This window comes from Cydia splendana, chromosome 3, assembly GCF_910591565.1.
Source record: "Cydia splendana chromosome 3, ilCydSple1.2, whole genome shotgun sequence".
NCBI classification, from domain to species: domain Eukaryota; kingdom Metazoa; phylum Arthropoda; class Insecta; order Lepidoptera; family Tortricidae; genus Cydia; species Cydia splendana.
The window spans coordinates 19,921,742-19,941,636 of NC_085962.1; the positions used below are offsets into that span (position 1 = coordinate 19,921,742).

General features: G+C 40.4%; 1 protein-coding gene across 1 annotated transcript in view; it reads right to left on the minus strand.

The window, feature by feature from the left end:
- Positions 1 to 1,841, minus strand: part of LOC134806883 (LIM domain only protein 3-like) — a 50,891-nt gene extending 49,050 nt beyond the window's left edge. The window contains exon 1 of the mRNA XM_063780302.1: positions 1,823 to 1,841. The gene's annotated coding sequence lies outside the window, so the exon portion shown is untranslated. The remainder of the gene's footprint in view (positions 1 to 1,822) is intronic.
- Between the last annotated feature and the right edge of the window lie 18,054 nt (positions 1,842 to 19,895).

The window sequence follows — 19,895 nt, forward strand, 5'->3', positions numbered from 1 at the left end:
ATAATTTTGAGGATAAGTTCCTTAAAATTGAGTTGCAAAATTAAAACACAAACCCACAAACAAGTATAGCATGCTATATAAAAACAATGAAAATGTTTTACTAAGTGAGTGTAATTTGTAATGCATGAAGTAGTAATGCATTACGAATTAAAATTACAAAATGTAATTTCTAATTGCATTGCCAATTACATTTTGTAATGCAGTGAAATTTTAATGCAATTAGAAATTACATTTCCGTAATTTCAATTCATAATTCAAATTACATTTTGTAATTGCAATTCATAATTCGTAATGCAATTACTTTTTGCCCAACACTGCTATTAAGTAGGGATTAAAGGCAATAGAACTTACTTATGCCTTAATTTCAATAACTATTGAACAGTAGCCATACATAAGGTTTTAAGCTTAGTTAAAGTTATTAGTGAGCAACGTCACTTTGCGATAAGCTTAATATAAGATTCTGTTTACAGATTTGCTGTGTGAAGGTGTTCTTATCTAGGGTCTCCGAGGTGCGAAGCGCGCTATCTTCAGTCGTGAAGTATTCAATGGCCAACCCGAGAATGCGTTGATGCCATAGCGTTGATCTCTATGAAAGCTTATTTGGTAAAGATTTCATTTTTGGTACTAGCTTTTACCGCTGACTGATGTAGTGACTGTACTTTTCTTTCCACAGGCAACTAATACTCATCGAGACAATTCTAATAACCCCAAACATCATTAATTTGCGATGTTTTATCACAGAGTTCCCATGGCCACCTCCTGTTTACACCATCAGATCAGCTCCATGTCATCATAATATTCCATTGTCATCCGATTTACATATTGTATGAAAAAATCTCAGTCGAAAATCGGGAAGGGGGTCAAATTTAGTATCCAAGATTTGACTCACACTAACAACATACTAACAGGGCATGTTAAATAAAAGCTTGTAAAAATAATACAGTAGGTATACATAGCTAAGTAAATACTAACGATCTAAAATACTACGATCTTTTACCAATTCCTATTCTAGCCAATCTGGATATTAACTATATGCTTCACAAACCTTATTACCATAAGAACAGGTTTTTAATGCATAACCCTTGCATCCCCTTTTGAAATGGCAACGTCAAGGGGTGAACCCGGCGACAATCCAACAGTAATGTTGGCTGCGTCCGAGCTGATCTAACGATAGCTTTAATGACATTGCTATCGCCACCGACCAGAAACACTCCCCACGATATTGTTATCCTTCATCACCCTTCTAAGAATCAACGTAACGCTGGCGACACATTAACCGGCCGTCCACAAACATTCGTGAAAGATCAACGCGAATATTCTCGGCATCCGATAGTGTAGACACAATGTTATAATAACTTTCGCTCGCTTGTCCCCCTGCAGTTTATCTGTTCAAGTCGTAAGTGCAATATAACGTAAAATGTGCTTACGTCAGTTTAAATTTGAGGTGTTTCTTAGCACACGACCCCGCCACACGTCATACCGACATTTAAATTGAATGTAAATATCATTGCGGGTTTAGGGTGCGTTATCTTAACTGATGCCGGTGGCAGCGGTACTAATGGGACGTGACGGAGATGGGGCGTAGTTTAATCAACGATATTACCGACTGTTGCACAATAGAGGCGAGTGTCATACAAATCCAAAGGTAAGTTGAAGCTGATTTATTTGAGATCTGTAGGATAATAAGGTACTTTAACTGTCTCAAATTACACAAGCACCTGTGTATTGCATTATACGGACACTCCGCTACTGCAAAACAGATTAAAATTGTTACCAGTAGACTTTACTTAATGACTTATGTGAAATTATCATACGGGCTTACCTTTTACTATTTATTCAGCAAGGTTGATACACAATCTGAAATAAAAGAAATTAAGTATTAGTTTGACTCGTAATTCACCTAAGAATAAGAAACTTGTTACGTCGCGTCATCGGTATAACTTCATATGTATCTTGCTTTACAACTGTTTATAGAAATAGCACAATTTCCGGATATCAGTCGCAAGTGGTACAGCCACCATTTAGGTGTAGGTATACACAATTTTAAAGAAGTTTACATTTTATTCTTAATTAAAAAGTTTCAATCAGAATCACATACCATACATAATCATATACACAGAAACACATAAGGTACGTATAAGGACATATCAGATTTAGAATTAACGTTTTCGACGACGAACGATAAAATACTGTGTGCAAGCTTTTTACTCAAACTACTTGTACTAAACTATCTGTATTTTGGAACTGCGAGTTGCATGTACACACAGGTGCAAAAGCGCATACACGCTTTATGAATGAAATGCATTCATAAAGTGGGTACACAGTTTTGCCTGTCGAGTGTTCTCGGTGAAGTTCACGAAGATAGAGTTCGCCCGACCTGCCCTAATGCGCCCCTTGCCAGCCAACACAAGCGATCCATCGGGCCCCTCTTACTTGAAATGCCACGAATAAGTGGTTCTTCCCGAATACCTATTCCCTTATATTCGGCCACGCTCTCGACTAAAGCGTATTTTGAGTCACGTGAATGTTTATTTATTATGTATTTGCTTAGCTAAAATTAACGTTTGTAGTTACTCTCTAGCAATCCTATGATAAAACTGTTTGCAATCAAAAAAATCAAATGATCAAAAAAACTATTGTCGAGAAAACAATATTATTGTAATGATTATGTGCACATACCCACTTTACTACTCCTCTGTTGCTAAAATGTCGGTCACAATTGTTGCGTAATAGTAGTTTATGTGACTGGTACATAATGAAAGGCATTAAAACTCGAGTGTGGGTTTATGAAACGAACGCAGTGAGTTTCATAATAGTATCACACGAGTGGTTTAATGCCTAATTATGTACAGTTACATACACTGCTTTATCTACACACATATTATAAATGTTTATATTTACTAACCTCATATTACAGCCGACATTAGGGTACTTCGCTTTCTGGTGGAACTCGCGGATATGAGGTGGCGTCTCCGAAATATCTTTATCGCTCATTTTACACTAAACTTTTGTTAGAGTTACTTTAAAAACAATAAAACAAATTATTTTTACTTACAAACTAATTAAAAGATAAACTGTACCTACGTCAAATGGCGGCAAATGAAAACTTTTTTCACGCACGTCACGCATCCGTAGTTTTTTTAAATTCAGACACAAACTAGAGTCGGGGTCGATTGCTATATCGCTCGATACCAACTAACATGCGAGATTTGTCAATATTGTATGCAATTGTCATTTGAATTCGAATAATACGTCATCTCGACTTATATTAGAATAGGGGTCAAATAAAATTTCTTTTTTTTTTTTCTTCTTCTTCTTCCTCGTTCCCTCAATGCTGAGGATCGCGACCACATGCAACATGTCCCCACTGATTGCGGTCATAAGCCAAGTGAACTGCACGGTGCAGGCTGCCGCCACTCGCCTTCTTCATGGCGTCAGACCATCTCTTACGAGCCCCACCCCGAGCGCGTTTACCATTCATTCGCCCCAAGATGATACACTTCTCCATATCATGCATTGATGATCTCATAATGTGTCCGAAAAATCTAAGGGTTCGTTCATGGCATGTTTCGGAGAGCCGTGTGGTAATACTGAGTTCTTCCAAAATAGAGATGTTAGTTCTTCTAGCTGTCCAAGGTATACGCAGCAGTCTTCGCCAACACCACATTTCAAAAGCGTCAATCTTAGCCACATCACAGCTTTTCAGGCTCCAAGTTTCGGCACCGTACATAAATATCGAGAAGACAAGAGCTCGAACCAATCGCACCTTAGTCGTACGTCGAATACCTCTGTTCCTCCAGATCTTGTCAAGGTTAGCCATAGCACTCTTAGCCATACCAGCTCTACGGCGTATTTCGTCAGTGCTGCCACCGTCGCAGGTTATTAACGACCCAAGATACACAAACTCGCTGACTTTTTCGTACTGGCGGAGTACGTCGGTAACTGGAAGTATATTTGCCCTATCCACTACCATTATTTTAGTTTTAGAATGGTTTATCTTAAGGCCCAGCTTAGCGCTCTCATCCTCAATTCGCTTCAAAAGAGCCGCCATTTCTACTTCACTAGACGCAACTACTGTAGTATCATCTGCATACCTGAGGTTACTGACCAATCGACCTCCAACTGCAACACCTCCTTCCCAGCCGTCAAGTGCCTTCCTCATAATGTATTCGCCGTACAGGTTAAAAAGCTTGGGTGACAGAATGCAGCCCTGACGGACGCCCCGTTCTGTGTGGAAATCACTTGATTTGTGATTCTCCAGCTTCACGAAGCATGAACCATGAAATTTTTTTTTTCAGAGAAGTTCGAAATTTGAATGCATTACCAAATCGAATTTGATATATGTATTTTGCCTCAATTTACTACAATGTATTAGTCAATTGATCGTTATCTCGTGTTAGCGCGTAATATGTAATTTTTCTCAAACATGCAATGAAATATTGATGTTATGTTCCTTATAATAGGCTGCGAAGTATGACGTTTCATGTGCGGCTAGGACAATAGGTCGTTAATGGAATTTCATACACATCTTGCAGGCCTAGGCCGGCAAAGTCCTCTTTTTTAATTTTCATTTCACAGATATTTGTGACACAGCATCGTGGCATTCATCCATTAAAAAAAACTAGAGGCTGTATTTGCTTTATGGTTCGTAATGACACTCTGCCACTACGCCTATAAAAAAAAAAACAAAAACAATGTTTGCTATAATTTGCAGTTTTATTTGTATAAAATCAACATGAACTTAATAAATAATACATTCAATAATTTTATAATTTTAAATTATAAATTTAACTACACAAATAATAGTACATTACTACAGAGGCCGGGACGAAAGGGGTTGCCGGCCGAAGACATATAGACGGCCGAGCGAAGCGAGGCCGGATAGGTCTGAGCTCGGGCAACCCCATTTCCCGCCGAGGTATGTATAGTGCTTTTCTCAAACATGCAATGAAATAAATAAAATAAAAAATCCACGAAACCCAAGTTTTATTTATAGAAAAAACTAAAAGTAAAATATGTACACCCAAAATATAACCAACACGTACCTATATCATTATCACGCGTATGTTTTACACGAGTCGTGTATTTTTACTACCCGTATATTTTCATGTATCTTTGATTTTTTTCGCCTTGTATCCGTCTGACTGTCGTTTTCGTCACATAAATCTACATAGTCTTTCATGTTGATATCATGTTTCACATACATCGTTGCTTTATGCATGGAGTAAATAAGTATAATTTCCACAGTGTTGACGAATTTGTAGTTACATTAATTTAAAATATGCCACAAAACTGTTTCTAATAAACTGTAAGCCATTTTTCTTAGTTTCTCAAATAATAAAATTACCATAAGCAACCATATACATACTTCGTCTTTGACTTGGCGGCAGAGGCAGTAAGTTATTAAAATCAATTCTGCTTACGCTGCCAATTCCAACACCTACGATTACAATTAATATTAATTTCATTATTTCGTCGGAACTCATATTAAAGTCAAAAAATCAACAACGCACCATAAATCCAATAAAACAGAATGAATATTTTTCAACTTTACCTCCATAACAATTTAAAAAATATAACTACGCGTGTTTGAGTAGACCTTTTTACCGCGAACGATGTATGTGAAACATGATATCAACATGAAAGGCTATGTAAACTTATGTGACGAAAACGACAGTCAGACGGATACAAGGCGAAAAAATCAAAGATACATGAAACTATACGGGTAGTAAAAATACACGACTCATGTAAAACATACGCGTGATAATGATATAGGTACGTGTTGGTTATATTTTGGGTGTAGTTTACTTTTAGTTTTTTCTATAAATAAAAACACGCTTTCCCGCTTTAGATGCGTTTTTGACGACGGACCACGTCAAAAACGAACCTTCTTAAACGTATTATACATAGTAGTGTGGCTACTTTAAATTAAATCAAAACATTTTATAAAAATAAATTGACATAAGGATGACTCACGCTAGAACGGCCCTGGTCCGGACCGAGGCAACCAACACTTCATTTTCAATGACAGGTGACCGGTGATTTTTTTATGATCCGGACCTGGGCCGTTTTCACGTGAGTCATCATTTATTCCTCAGTTATACAGTTAAACTGTTTCACAGGTAAAATGCCGCATCCATGATTAGCTCCGCTCCCTCGTCCGTCGTAATTGATACAGCGGTAAACGCGGCGCCGGTAAACCCGAATGCCAAAATATTTGCCGAATAAAGCTCAGTAGCGTAGCGGATTAGTTTCCTAGGCTCGTACCACGAAACTTGAACTATTTATAGGTAGTATAGGTCTGCCGTTTAACTGAGTTGATTAGTAAGAAGTTATTATGGTCAACTACGGATTTGTACTGTATTAAGTAAGTTAGTAGTTTTAACATTAACGACTCATTTACACATGTTTCTTATTAAATGTTTCAACTCCTAATACTAACCATGGTAAAAACTGGCAGAATCGATAGGTATTTATTTGAATACAGAATGATCACAGAACCCGCGGAAATTAAATAGCCTCTCATATCCGTTCGGTGAGAAGTGTGTCGAAGAGACCCGCCTCCTCGCCCGCGAACTCGGCTCGTTGAGCCTTGTGGTTTGTATTTTGTATTCTTTACAAAGTGTTCCGAAATGCACAAGTCAACCGGGATCACATTGACAATGGACATCCATTCCACCCAACCCTGTAGTTTTGCCCTCCCTGCTTTTCGCCTACAAACTGTCATGCAGTTTGGCGAAGTTATTAAGAAAATATCGTATTTAAGGGTTTTGTGAAAATAAATTTAAAAAAGGTTACGATTGACTTTTGGGCGTTCACACATTCGCTCCCTATATTATTCGCCTCGCTTTGCACGAATGTGTATAAGTACCTATAGCAGGACTACAATATTTAGAATTAAATAATTCAGGGAGTTGAAACTCTAGGTAGGTACGTGGGGCCCCATCAGCCTCCCAGCGCGCACAAGTTGTTTGCAGAAATCGCGAAGCGTCTGGTTGACGTAACTGGTGACCGAAGAGCTGGCAGCTACCTCGCACTTACGTATCAGCATTGCGATACAGCGAGGAAATGCCGCTAGCATCCTTGGTACAATGCCTCAGGGGCCTATTTGAGATTTAAGCTAGTTATTAATTTCATTTAGTAGTACCACTGTATATATCATGTAAGTATGTAAATAAATGATTTTTTAATATTTCACTATTTTTACATATGTTTAGTATTTGTTACTTTTTGACATTGCGTAATATGCTTTTCTAGTAAGAACGAGCGTTATATCACGTTCTGCGCTAAACGAACATTAGGTATGCAGTATTTTGTAAGTTTTTATTGATAATGTGACTTTTATTGTTAAAAACACATATTTTACAAATAATTACGCCACAACCGTGGAATTGTATATTTCCTTAGTATAGTGATACTACATTCAACAAAAGGGATTTTAATTAGGTTGTCTTAATAAGCGGTTAAACGGCTATTGTTTCCGGACGACTTGAAATGCATTGTGCGCTGCGCACGCGGCGCAAACGTGACACAAAGTAACTAAACAACGGTTTAAATTACTCAATAATTACTTTTTCACCTCGGGAAGGACCGCACTCGAACAGAACTATGCTACTGGCCCCTGTAAAACTCGCGACCACAAAAAAAAACTGAATCGAAAAAAATCCTTATAGAATCTAATAAAATTTCATGAGAATTTGTTGAGAAATGCGGCATGTAAAGGAGAATAGTTGGATATAAAAGTATTGTTGCCCAAGCTGAAACGCAGAAGCTTCGCTCATGCTGTACTACTGTATCGATCTAAAAATCTCATCTTGTGATTCGGTCAAATTGTGTTTTTTGAAAAACTAATTATAGCCAGCCTTTTATGAATGTAGTATGATACCTTTGGGTATGGTGCTTTACGTACGCTAGCGTCCCCTTCCCTCCCCCTGCCGCAACCCCCCCTTTTTGCATGAAATATGTCCCGGTTCACAGTTTTTTTCATTTTTTGGGGAAAGTATACAATATAGGAAAAAAGTGTCAATGAAAGAAATAATCCCTATTAAATTCTTAACAAAAAAGGTTATATTATTGTTTTTTATATGACGCACCATATTCATGATATGGCTAGATGAACTTCGACAAAATTTAACCGTTGAAAAACTTGTTGAAGTTCAATATAACATAGTCCGTAATAGTACTGAAAGAAATCCTACACGGAGAATAACCTTGCAAACTTATTCTCCATATAAGATTTCTTTCAGTACTATCACGTACTATGTTATATTGAACTTCAACAAGTTAATACATGAATATGGTGAGTCATACCAAAAAGTTGTATATAACCTTTTTTGTTTAGAATTTATTAAGGATTATTTCTTCCCTTGACACTTTATTCCTTATTCTAATACTTTTCTCAAAAATTAATAAAAACCGTCAACCGGGACATATTTCATGCAAAAAGGGGGGGTTGCGGCAGGGGGAGGGAAGGGGACGCTAGCGTGGGTAAAGCACCATACCCAAAGGTATCATACTACATTCATAAAAGGCTGGCTATAATTTGTTTGTCTTCCCCATACATTAGAGCACAACTTAACCGAATCATTGATCTGGTATTGACTTGTACGAGATGCACTTATAAAAGGTGTTATTCCTAACTGGCAGACGTACAAGGAGTAGGTTATTTTACGCCCAAGGGTATATTTTTTTTGTTTACGTCACCTGTAAGTACATACTCGTACTTGTCACTGTACTGTTAATTCATGTCATTAATAAATATTGACACGGAACGTTTTCTCACAACCTGATTTCGCGTTATTATCATTAATTAATGAAAAAACTTATCACTTTACACAACCACACAGTGTGAATTTCAACATCTGCTATTGAACACAAACAGGGACGGGGCACAATTACAATTGATGAATGATCGCAATTACTGTCAACATAATTAATTTAATTAAAATTCTTAATTAGTCCAATTACTGAGTGACATAATTAGCTGCAATACAAACAATAATTTTGATAAGTTTATCTGTGCATTACGCAAAAGTTAGTCAATTAAAGTAATATACGGTACAATTATTATACACATTAGGCATATCAAATTTATGTAGGTAGGTACAATAAAGTCAGCAAAGTTATTAATAGCTTAACCAATTAACCTACTTTTTCATTGATACTTGTAGGTACTGACTATTGAGTAAGATATAATTTCATAATATAGTAAGATGAGTGGCGCTTCGCTTTTGGTTAGAGGGAGTCTGATAGTCTTGGCCAGGCTCGGTGGTAGAGTCGGACCAAAAATATAGTCTGCAGCGGATTTGATAGCCCGCGCAGTGAAAGTGTTATTTATACGTCATAATTTCATGGAAGTTTGACGTTTAAAATAACACGTGCACTGCGTGGGCTATCAAATCCGCTGCAGACTTTTCTCGGTCTGACTCTGGTACACTGGTGGTCGCACTGCCGAAGACCGAGGCCATGGTCCTCGGGCGAACGAGGGCGTGGGGGCAGCTGCCGGCGGGCACTGCAGTGAGGGTGGGGGGCGAAGCTGTCCAGGTCAGGGCCCACATCAAGTACTTGGGCCTTGTCCTGGACAGAAGATGGACATTCGAGGAGCACTTCGCGAGACAGGCTCCTCGTCTCATAGGTGCTGCCTCGGCTCTGGGCCGCCTACTGCCTAATCTGGGGGGGCCGAATGCCCCATGTAGGCGGCTATATGCGGGGATCGTCCGGAGCATGGCGCTCTACGGAGCGCCAATTTGGGCCGGACGACTGACGGGACGCGCGAGGGCATTGCTCCGTCGGCCACAGAGGGTGGTGGCCCAGAGGATGGTGAGGGCCTACCGCACCACCTCTCACGCAGCAGCATGCCTCCTTGCCGGCACCCCGCCTTGGGAGCTGGACGCGGGGGTGCTGGCGGACAGGTACCGGCTGAGGGCGGAAGCCAGGGGGCGTGGGGAGCTCCCAGACGCGGAGGAGGCCGAGAGGGTGATGCGGGGAGCCACGGAGCGCCTACGAGAGAGGTGGCGGGAGGCCTTGGAGGATAGCCACTATGGAACCCGAACCATAGGGGCTATTCTCCCGGTAATGGACGAGTGGGTGGATCGGGGCAGGGGGGCCCTGACCTTTAGGGTGACGCAGGTGGTGTCCGGACACGGCTGTTTCGGACACTACCTGCACAAAATACAGAGGGAGCCGGGGCCTCAGTGCCACGAATGTGGCGCGGCGGATGATACAGCTCAGCACACTCTGGAAGAGTGTAATCGCTGGGCCGTGGAAAGAGCTTCCCTCAGGGCAGCGACGGGGGTGGCGGACCTCTCGCTACACAGCATAATAGCGGTGATGCTGGGTAGCGAGAGGAAATGGGAAGCGGTGGCCTCCTTCTGCGAAGAAGTTATGTCGCAGAAGGAGGAGGCGGAGAGGGAGCGAGAAGCGGCTGCTGACGCGCTTCCTCTCCGACGCAGGCGGCAGGGTCGAAGGCGAGGAGCGTATGCTCGCCTCGAGCCCTAGTGGGGCCAGTGGGTACCGAACCCGCATCGCATCGCATCGGCCCCACACACGTCGTAGGGGTGGGGATCAAGCGTTTCTGATCCCCCCCTGCATTGTGAGGGTGCCCTGGCGATAAGCCGGGGCTGCCGGAGGGCGCCGTGGTGGAATGACCTCGATCCCAGTGCGCCCTCACGAACGGCAAAGAGGGTGAAACGCCGGAGTGGGTTTAGTGGGTAGGGCCAAATTCTCCCCCCCTCTCGCTAAGAGAGGGATAAGGAGCGGCGAGTCCCACACACTGTGCGTAAATGCATTCCCACTCCGTCAAAAAAAAAAAAAAAAAAAAGGCTCGGTGGTAGAGTCGGACCAAAAATATAGTCTGCAGCGGATTTGATAGCCCGCGCAGTGAAAGTGTTATTTATACGTCATAATTTCATGGAAGTTTGACGTTTAAAATAACACGTGCACTGCGTGGGCTATCAAATCCGCTGCAGACTTTTCTCGGTCTGACTCTGGTATTTAACTAATTTAGATAGGTATTTATTTTTGTGCATATCTGGTAGGCATCGTTAGGTGATATTGGACGAGTGTTGTTAATACATATTTTAATTTTGGCACTTTTTTTACAAAATGCATCAAGTCTCCCATCGAAGCAAGACTCGCGGCCTCGCCCTGCCTCATGTATTTCTTCCGTTTTGTACCGTAAATAAACTTGAAATATGAAACAAAATCTCCAAGATCGCTACGGCATTCGGCTGCCTGTCGCAAGCGATTTCGTCTAAAAGTGTTTCAGGTAGAAAAATCAATTTGGCACGAAGATGGGTTATAAATGGATGATTTCGTTTTAGTCCAGTAAAATGAAACGGTGACAAATAGATTGTCAGTGTGTCGACTAGGGTTATACGATGGATTAAATACCTAGCACATTGCATGGCGCCGCACTCGGAATTAGAACCAGTGTGAAAACTGACTTAAATAGTGACTCTTTTCGTTCATGTCTAGGCTTTGTCCGCAGTATGGCTTGTATAAAACAAGCTTTAATTTCAACTAGTAGGCACAATACAAGGAAACGCCTCACGTTCGTGATGTTATTCAGCGTTCGTGTACCTACTCTCATTAGCCCACTATTACCTTACAGCCATGTGGTTAAAATACTTTAACGATCAATTAACATGTTTAAAATACTTTAATGGGCAAGTTACCTCAGGGCCTTGGTATTTTTTTACTGGGGTAGGCACTGAATAGGTAGGTATATTAGCTGCGTACCTACATATTATACAGATGTAGTGCGTATTTTTTTTCCATCGTATTTTCACGAAACTTACGAACGTGTTTTGCTATTTCAGTCAGTCTCGGTACGAAAAGTACTGACGTTGACCGATGTAGCATGACAAATACGAACGTATCCGAGAAAATACGATGGAAAACAATTATGCACTACAACTGTAGATAGGTACCATTCTTGCCCGCCTGGTGTATAATGAGTGATCAGTTGATATTTACAGACTAATTATACATTTTTTCCTGAGGACTTTATATTACAATTAAACTTGTTTATTCCTTAAATTATCCCTAACTAATTATGCTTCCTACATACATACTTAAACAAACCTACAGAAACGAGTCGGATGAAAGAAGCGCCTGGCGTCCGTTGGCTCGTTGGGTGGATGACATTCGGAAAATCGCGGGGCACTTTTGGATGAGACTAGCCCAGGACCGGGATAAGTGGCGTACGCGAAGAGAGGCTTATGCTCAGCAGTGGGCGACTGAAGGCTAGAATGATGATGATGATGACAGAAACGAGTCACAACCATGATCAATATGATCATTTAATGTCATTTTCAGCTACTGCCATAGACAGTAGTCAAGATGGCGCCGGTCGCTGCTGCAAAGGCTGCGTTCAGCTTATGATAGGGCCGTGTCGTACGGCTGCGTTCGTGGCCCACAAATGGTCTCGCCGGAAGATCAGCGCTGGCTCTCGGGTCAGTATTATGCTGAGGCGAGCCCATTTCGTGGTAAACTTTAACGCTTTCCAACTTTATTAATATTTGTAGTTTTTAGTTATACTCTTGTATGTAATCTTAGTTTTAAGTTTATCACGAATAAAATGCTTGATTCTGATTCTGATTCTGATTTAAATGAGCTGTGGAGTCTCAATGTTTGAGTAAACTTCTACAATAGGGAATAGTAATTGGGCAGGTTTGTTTTTACACCAACCAATTAGTATTTCTGGGAACGCTAGGTACTCGTTAGTAAAATGTTATTCAGGAATACAAACAATAATTAAACATATGTGTACCTACTATGTACTAGACTATATTTACCGAAGCTCTCTGGCACAGGTACATCAGCGAGAAATGGATTTTGGAAATGAAATATGAACTGGGGTTGTTATACTTGTTATATTGTGTAAGACTTAATTTATTAGAAAAATAAAATCTCTGGCTAAACCTGACAAAGAGAGACAGAGAGCGCACGTCATGACAATGTAACAACCTCCCTCAAAGCGCAGGTCTAGAATGTGATGTAAGTAGTGCGTAATTTCTTTCCATCGTATTTTCTCGGAAACGTTCGTATTTGTCATGCTACTTCAGTTTAACCTCATTACTTTTTGTACCTTAGAGCAAAGTTTTGTATCTACTATCGAGAATGACAGAAATAGCAAGACACGTTCATACGTTTCCGTGAAAATACGATGGAAAATAATTATGCACTACTTCGTAAGCGTTGGCAGTCATTCTAGATGTGCTCTTACGTAATATTGTAATTATTTGTAATGTTACAAATGTGTCAGTGACTTTTAACTTCAATGGATTTGTCAAACTGTTTCTCCGTCCTTCATCTCTGTCCCTCTTAGAATATTATAGTTGATGTTCAAAGCCTAGAAGGTGTTGCTGAGCGTATCAATGGGATTCTAAACCTTGTTTACATAAATACCAATAAAATCTTAATGAATTGCGTGGAAGATGAAAACATTCTTGTTATTTTGTATTGACAATTCCCGTTTCTTTTCAGAATATATTTTGTCTATATTGCGTAATAAAATATGTAAGTATTTATTTTACAAAACAGTATTAACTGTAGGTACGCAATCAGTTCTAAGTGGGCCGAAAATCGATGGTCTCCTTTACGTGCCAGAAAATATAGTTGCCTTATACAGGGTGATTCAGGAGACGTGAGCAAGACTAACACTGCGCATTTCGTAAATTATAAGCAACTGCTTCGTATCAGTATTAGTAAGGTAAACGTTAATTTTGTAGTCGTGTTGAAAAAAAAAGTTATTAATTTATTTACGCCATCATGGTCACCCTAAAATTAGAATACTAAACTAGGTACCGATATTCTGTGTCAAATTGAATGTCATCACTGTCATCGTGGTCTGGTTACTTTTGAAAACTCGTATCTCACTCAAGTTTGACAGTTTATTTTCTTCGTAATCAAAATAACAGCATTTTACGTTTTACTTACGGTTAAAGAGGTTTTATGTTTATTAATTAGGTCTTGTAGGGTGACCATGATTATAAAGAATTAAATTTGCCCTCACCTAAAAGTTAAAAAATAGGAAAAAGTGTGGTTGTTTCATCTAAATACGACGGTGATCGAACAATTACCAGTTACTGAGTGTGCAGGATTAGTCCTGCTCACGTCTCATGAATCATCCTGTATAAGGCAACTATATTTTCTATTGTTAATTCACCCTGTCATTGTATATCATTGAGAATGTGCGTAGGTACCTACATGTTATAGTTTATGATGTAGGTAGGTATCTTCTTGTAGGTATTTTAGTAGAGGGTTTGAGTAGTTAGGAGTGGTAGCCTTACAGTGCAGTAATAAGTCATAGAGCACAAGTAGCGACGACGAGGTGTTCCAGACAAAAGCTCCCATACGCGGCGAGCCAATTAGAAGTGTTAGGCTGGAGCACCCGCCGCTGCAGGCCCGCGCCGCTCGCGGCTGTCCAATTAAACTGACGCCCGACGCCCGACGCCCGGGCTCGCCTTACACCCACCGGAACAGAGCACCTCCGTAATTGCGTAAACCACTTCTAAACAAACCTCCGGTTTTTGCGCGCTAACAATGGATTCGTGTCAGACGCCATAAGAACTCCCCCTTCGCTCCATTCTTCGACTGTGTAACTATATTGAGTTGATAATTAAATTCACACAATACGTATAACCAGCCATGCGCTCGCGTGCTTATCGCAACGGCGCACGGGCGACATTCGATCGCGCTCCGGCTTAGCCGTCGTCGATGTTGCTTCTTGTTTAATTACAACAATAGTGGCCCCTAATGAGAGTTTGCACTAATAAGCGCTGCAAAATGTAATCAACATGCCTCGTCGGTCTAATGAGCCGAGTTCCTGGCAAAAAGAAGCGAGACGTCGACATTTTACTAGAGATTAATTAGGCGTTCTAACAGGTATACGGCGACTGCGCCCCGGGCGAGCCGGAAGCCCGCTCACTCGTTATGTTACCGTGTTCCTTAGAAAGTACACATTAAATACGCATATTCCTAATTAACTATAGCTCGTACGTCGTTTAACAACATCGTGCTCCTTAATTAGTCCGGCTTTTTAATGCGAGATGAACAAAGAAACCACGTGACCACACTCGCCTACCGCTCCCCGTTTAATAAGTTCTATTGACGACAAAGTACACGAACGTTTAGGGAGTAAACGTCGTTAACTTAAATAAGTACATTTGATTACGTCGTAGCTACCCCATTAAAACTTAACGAGGGGCAACCCCGGGGAAAATAACTAACCCAATTTCCCTTTGCCGGGAAATCATTAAAAGTCTTAAAAGGGTCTTTTCATATATTTTTACCCCAGAGCGTATGTGCAAATAAACACATTTTTACATACTCGAACAAACAATTCCCCTAACGAGGCGGGCGCGTAACGAGCAAGTCTGGCTGTGTCCAGCCGGCGCGGCGGGCCGCCCGCGCTCGCTCCCGCGACCGCCTCCGCGCCCGCTCGCCTCTAATTGAAAGGATACGCTGGGAAATGTGTCTCGTTACATGCGCCTACCTGCCAGTTAGCGGCCCGCGCGCCTAACGACGCCGCTGATTTATTAGACCCCATACATCCAAATTGACAGCCGAAACCTAAACTAGGAGTACACGCGCCAGACGACTAACAACACCCATTACCACCCTGCGATCAAACGTGATAGTCACACTGACACTACTTACTGGACCTAACTAGCAATACTATCATGCTAGGCGACTTACTCATAAGCAACGGACATGGAGCGCTATTAGAAAATGTTGTTACTTATAATTTCCAATTAAAGTAGGTACAGAGTACCTATGTATGATATTTCGTTTCAAAGGCATGTTTATTTATATATAAATCTAAGCGGTTACGTATCTGCTTACCTAAATAATTAGGTAGCTATTGCTCGTAAATTTTACAATTAAGTATTCGCGGATAATTAATGGGTGTGTGCGGTATTAGCGTCAGATAGAATCAGATTCGAGTCTCGTTGGCAATTACCGACGACTACAAAATACGTCGAATTCCACGTAATTGCTGAGAATATTACGGCAGTGAGCTTAATTGTTCTCGACTTAATTAATTAAGCTTTTGTTTGAAACTAACAGCAAAGTGTAGAGTTGGCAATTCTAAATTGGATCTTGTAATTACCTTACCCTCCCTTTTGCTGAAACTGTCTACTTTCAATTATGGGCGAAGCTTTGTTAATGGAATCAATTATAATTGAGACACGATGTGAAGTCTATTCGCATCCGACAATCATTTTACAATGGCTTAATTAATTTATTGTTGTTACCCTAATTGGGTGCCGTACCTACACGGGCGCGGGGCCTGACAGTTACCTACCTACGTAGCCGAACATGGCGCTAATTTGTGCCAGTGCACTGGTGATGTTAGTGTACCAGCAAGCCAATACGAGTGATAAAGACCTGATCAACTCTTATCATTGAGGACACTCGAATACCAATTTGAGCTCTTAAATCTGTTATTGACATGTTAAGGTCAAAAGGACCGATGTTGGACGACGTATGATGCTGAAATGATAAAATTTCGAATCGTCTCTGCGGTGTAAATTGTGTCTCTCGCGTTCATCTTAAAATTGTCAATAGGTAAATTTTGTGTTTTTGTAACCCAATCACACAAAACATGGATGTGAATGAAATTTTCCACACAGATACGAGTATTTTATAACCTGGATTAAAAAACTGGTTGAAATCATCTCCAAAAAGAATGAAATAGGAGATGGAAATGTCAAAAATTTTTCACGGAATCACATTAAAAGTGTTTACTACAATCGAATTTAGTACATACTCTAACATGAAATAAATTTACGGTTTAGACTCACTTGTTTTTAGTCACTTGTTTTAGCACTGTTAGTGCTTGAGAAAGGAGACCTAAATATGTAGGCTCTCCGAAACATGTCGCGCGAGTGACTATAAACAAGTGAGTCTAAACCGTACAATTATTTAATGTTTAGGTACTACACTTGGTAGTTACAATAATAATACAATAACAAAATAAATGTAGTACAATAATAGTTGTCGGTTGTCGGTTCATTAAGGGACGATGGTTTAAACTTAGGAAGGTTGTCGCGTGGGCCGCGGAGATCATTAACGTAACCTCTAATGAGCAACTGTATTATATTCTTAATCGACGCCCTGCTCCGCGCCATCGAGCTACGAGTACATAGTACAGTCACCACACGGGATTGTTATGCCATTTAGGGTTTTTGATAAATTGGTAATTCTATAGCGTAAGTATTGAACAACCAATTTAGCTAGGACGCTAAATCGCGCTACAATCGCGGAGCATGATGGTACACATTAGGTACTGATAAAAAAGGAAGCACGCAAAGGCTTTTTAGAACAAGCTGGTATAATTGATTTGTTATTGTTATAATTAATTACTCCGATCATCAATTCGATGATCGATTGAATTACTCGGAGCGGGAGCGATCATTGTGGCACTCTTTGGGGGAAGCCTTTGTCCAGCAGTGGACGTCCTCTGGCTGATATGATGATGATGATCATAATTAATTACTCATTAATATACTTCTATTGACATTTAAATATAGTAAAAATGTCGTGCATAAACGGGCGTAGTCAAGAACTGTCAAACACTTTCAAGAGGAGGAGGATAAATATCTGCTGCGTACAAGAAATACGATGGAAGGGATCCAAATCCAGAGATTTAGGCCTAGGCTAACAACTCGTCTACCATGGGCAGGATAATAGGAAAAACGGAGTTGGCATAGTCGTGGACCCTCAATTCAAAAATAGAATTGTTCACATTGAAAGAAAGTTGGATCGTATTATTGCAATTAAGTTAGCTATGGATAACTCTGGATAATCAATCAATATTAAACGTCATATGCGCCTATGCACCACAAGTGGCTTGCAAAGATTTGGATAAAGAAGCCTTTTGGGAGACTTAGACGAGGTGATTATAAATATACCCGACAATGAAACCAAACTTCTTCTGGGCGATCTCAATGGTCACGAAGGTGCTTACAATAGTACGTACAGTAGTTTTCATGGTGGTTATGGATATGGCACCATAAACATGGAAGGGGAAAAGATTTTGGAATTTGTTTCAAGACACAATTTTTCTATCATAAATACCGCGTTTCAAAAGAAAGATACTCATCTCATTGCCTATAGCAGTAGAGGAAAGTCATCTCAGATAGATTACATACTTGCAGACAAAAAATTGAAGTGTGGTTTCAGAGATTGTAAGGTGATCCCGGGAGAGTCATTAACGTCACAACATAGGCTTCTAGTAGCGGTATTCAAGTTGCCAAAGCCCATTAAGATGCTAGTGGATAGAACTCCAAAAATAAAATGGAAAGAACTAACTGGTCCAAAAGGCGAGCTCCTCCTCAGTAAAATGCGCGACTACCTGGCGCAAGACATGGAAACACGGTACCAAAATGCTGACTTGATGTGGTCCAAATTCCAAGCCCATTGCACAAATGAAGCAAGAACCACACTGAGAGTTTCAAAAGGAGGCGTAAGCACGAACAAAGACCCCTCATGGTGGGATGATAGAGTAAAAGAAGCCCTTAGAAACAAAAATGATCTTTTTAAAATCTGGCAAAGCTCTCGATTGGAACGCGACTGAGATAAATACACGGAAGCAAAGAAGGATGCCAAAAGATGTGTGGCACAAACCAGGGCCGAATCACGGGGAGGATTTTACAGGGATCTTGAGAATGCCAAAACGGACGCAGATATCTTTAGGGTAGCTAAAAATAGAAACAGAGCTACATTAGACGTCAAATCCAATAAGTTTATTAAAAGTAAGAACAATACACTACTTACCTCTCATGAAGATATAAATGGCAGATGGTTCGAGTATTATAACGAACTACTAAATGAGGAGTTCCCGAGCCAGGAGTTTTTAATCCCTTACCACCAGTTCAAGGCCCAACCCAAGTAGCATGGAAGTGTCGGCAACATCAATATAGCAGCCAATTGAGAACTTAGAGTGATTTAAGGGACGTATAAGAGTGTCAGAAAAGATTTAAGCTGTATAAAAGGTACTTTACAGACATTATACAGCTCAAGCTGTATAAAATCATTATAAAGGTTTCTGCGGAAGCATGGGGTGCTTTATCAGAATATAAAAAATCTACTATAAAACTAAAAGAGTTTTGAGATACTACAAGCTAATTCTATCGTAAAAGCTGTATACAGGCTGTATTGTAGTAACATGGCACTTTTAGCTGTACAAAAGTATCTGTCAACTCCGTTTTAAAACATTAAGTGTTGTGAAACACTACAAGCTAATTTTATCGTAAAAGCTGTATACAGGCTTTATTGTAGTATCACTTGGCACTTGTAGCTGTACAAAATGTATCTGTCAACCCCGTTTTAAAGCTATTTCTTATGGCGTAATCTTACTCTCCTATAAGAATAGTAGTTGTATAACTTCTGTCTGTAAAGGTATTATAAAACCAAATGAATAAATGGCAGCTATAGTACAGCTTTTTTCTGTATTACTGATAGAGTCGCTTATAACAATCTTTTGGCGTAATTTTAAACTCGTATAAGTATAGTAGTGTAATGATTTCTGAAAATAAGTGTATTATAAAACTAAAGGAATATCATCATCATCATCATCCTGTCCTAGCCGGTTTCGGCCTCGGCGACTGGGTATTTACTGGCTAGTGAGAGCGACGATCGTGAGCTCTCAGGTGGCTGACGTAGCCTATTTTTGCGGTGAATGTACGTCCACACTCACCGCAGGTCAGCACCCCTCCGACAAAATTGTAATTTATGACCGCAGGTGGTCGGGCCTTTAACTCGTCACGCTTCGCGTCGAGTTCCACTCGCCTCTGCTCTTCAAAGGCTTGCACTTTTGTACTCACTGTATGCCTCCACTTCGGCCGATCTTGTGCCGAAGTCTCCCAGTGCGATGGTTCAATGTC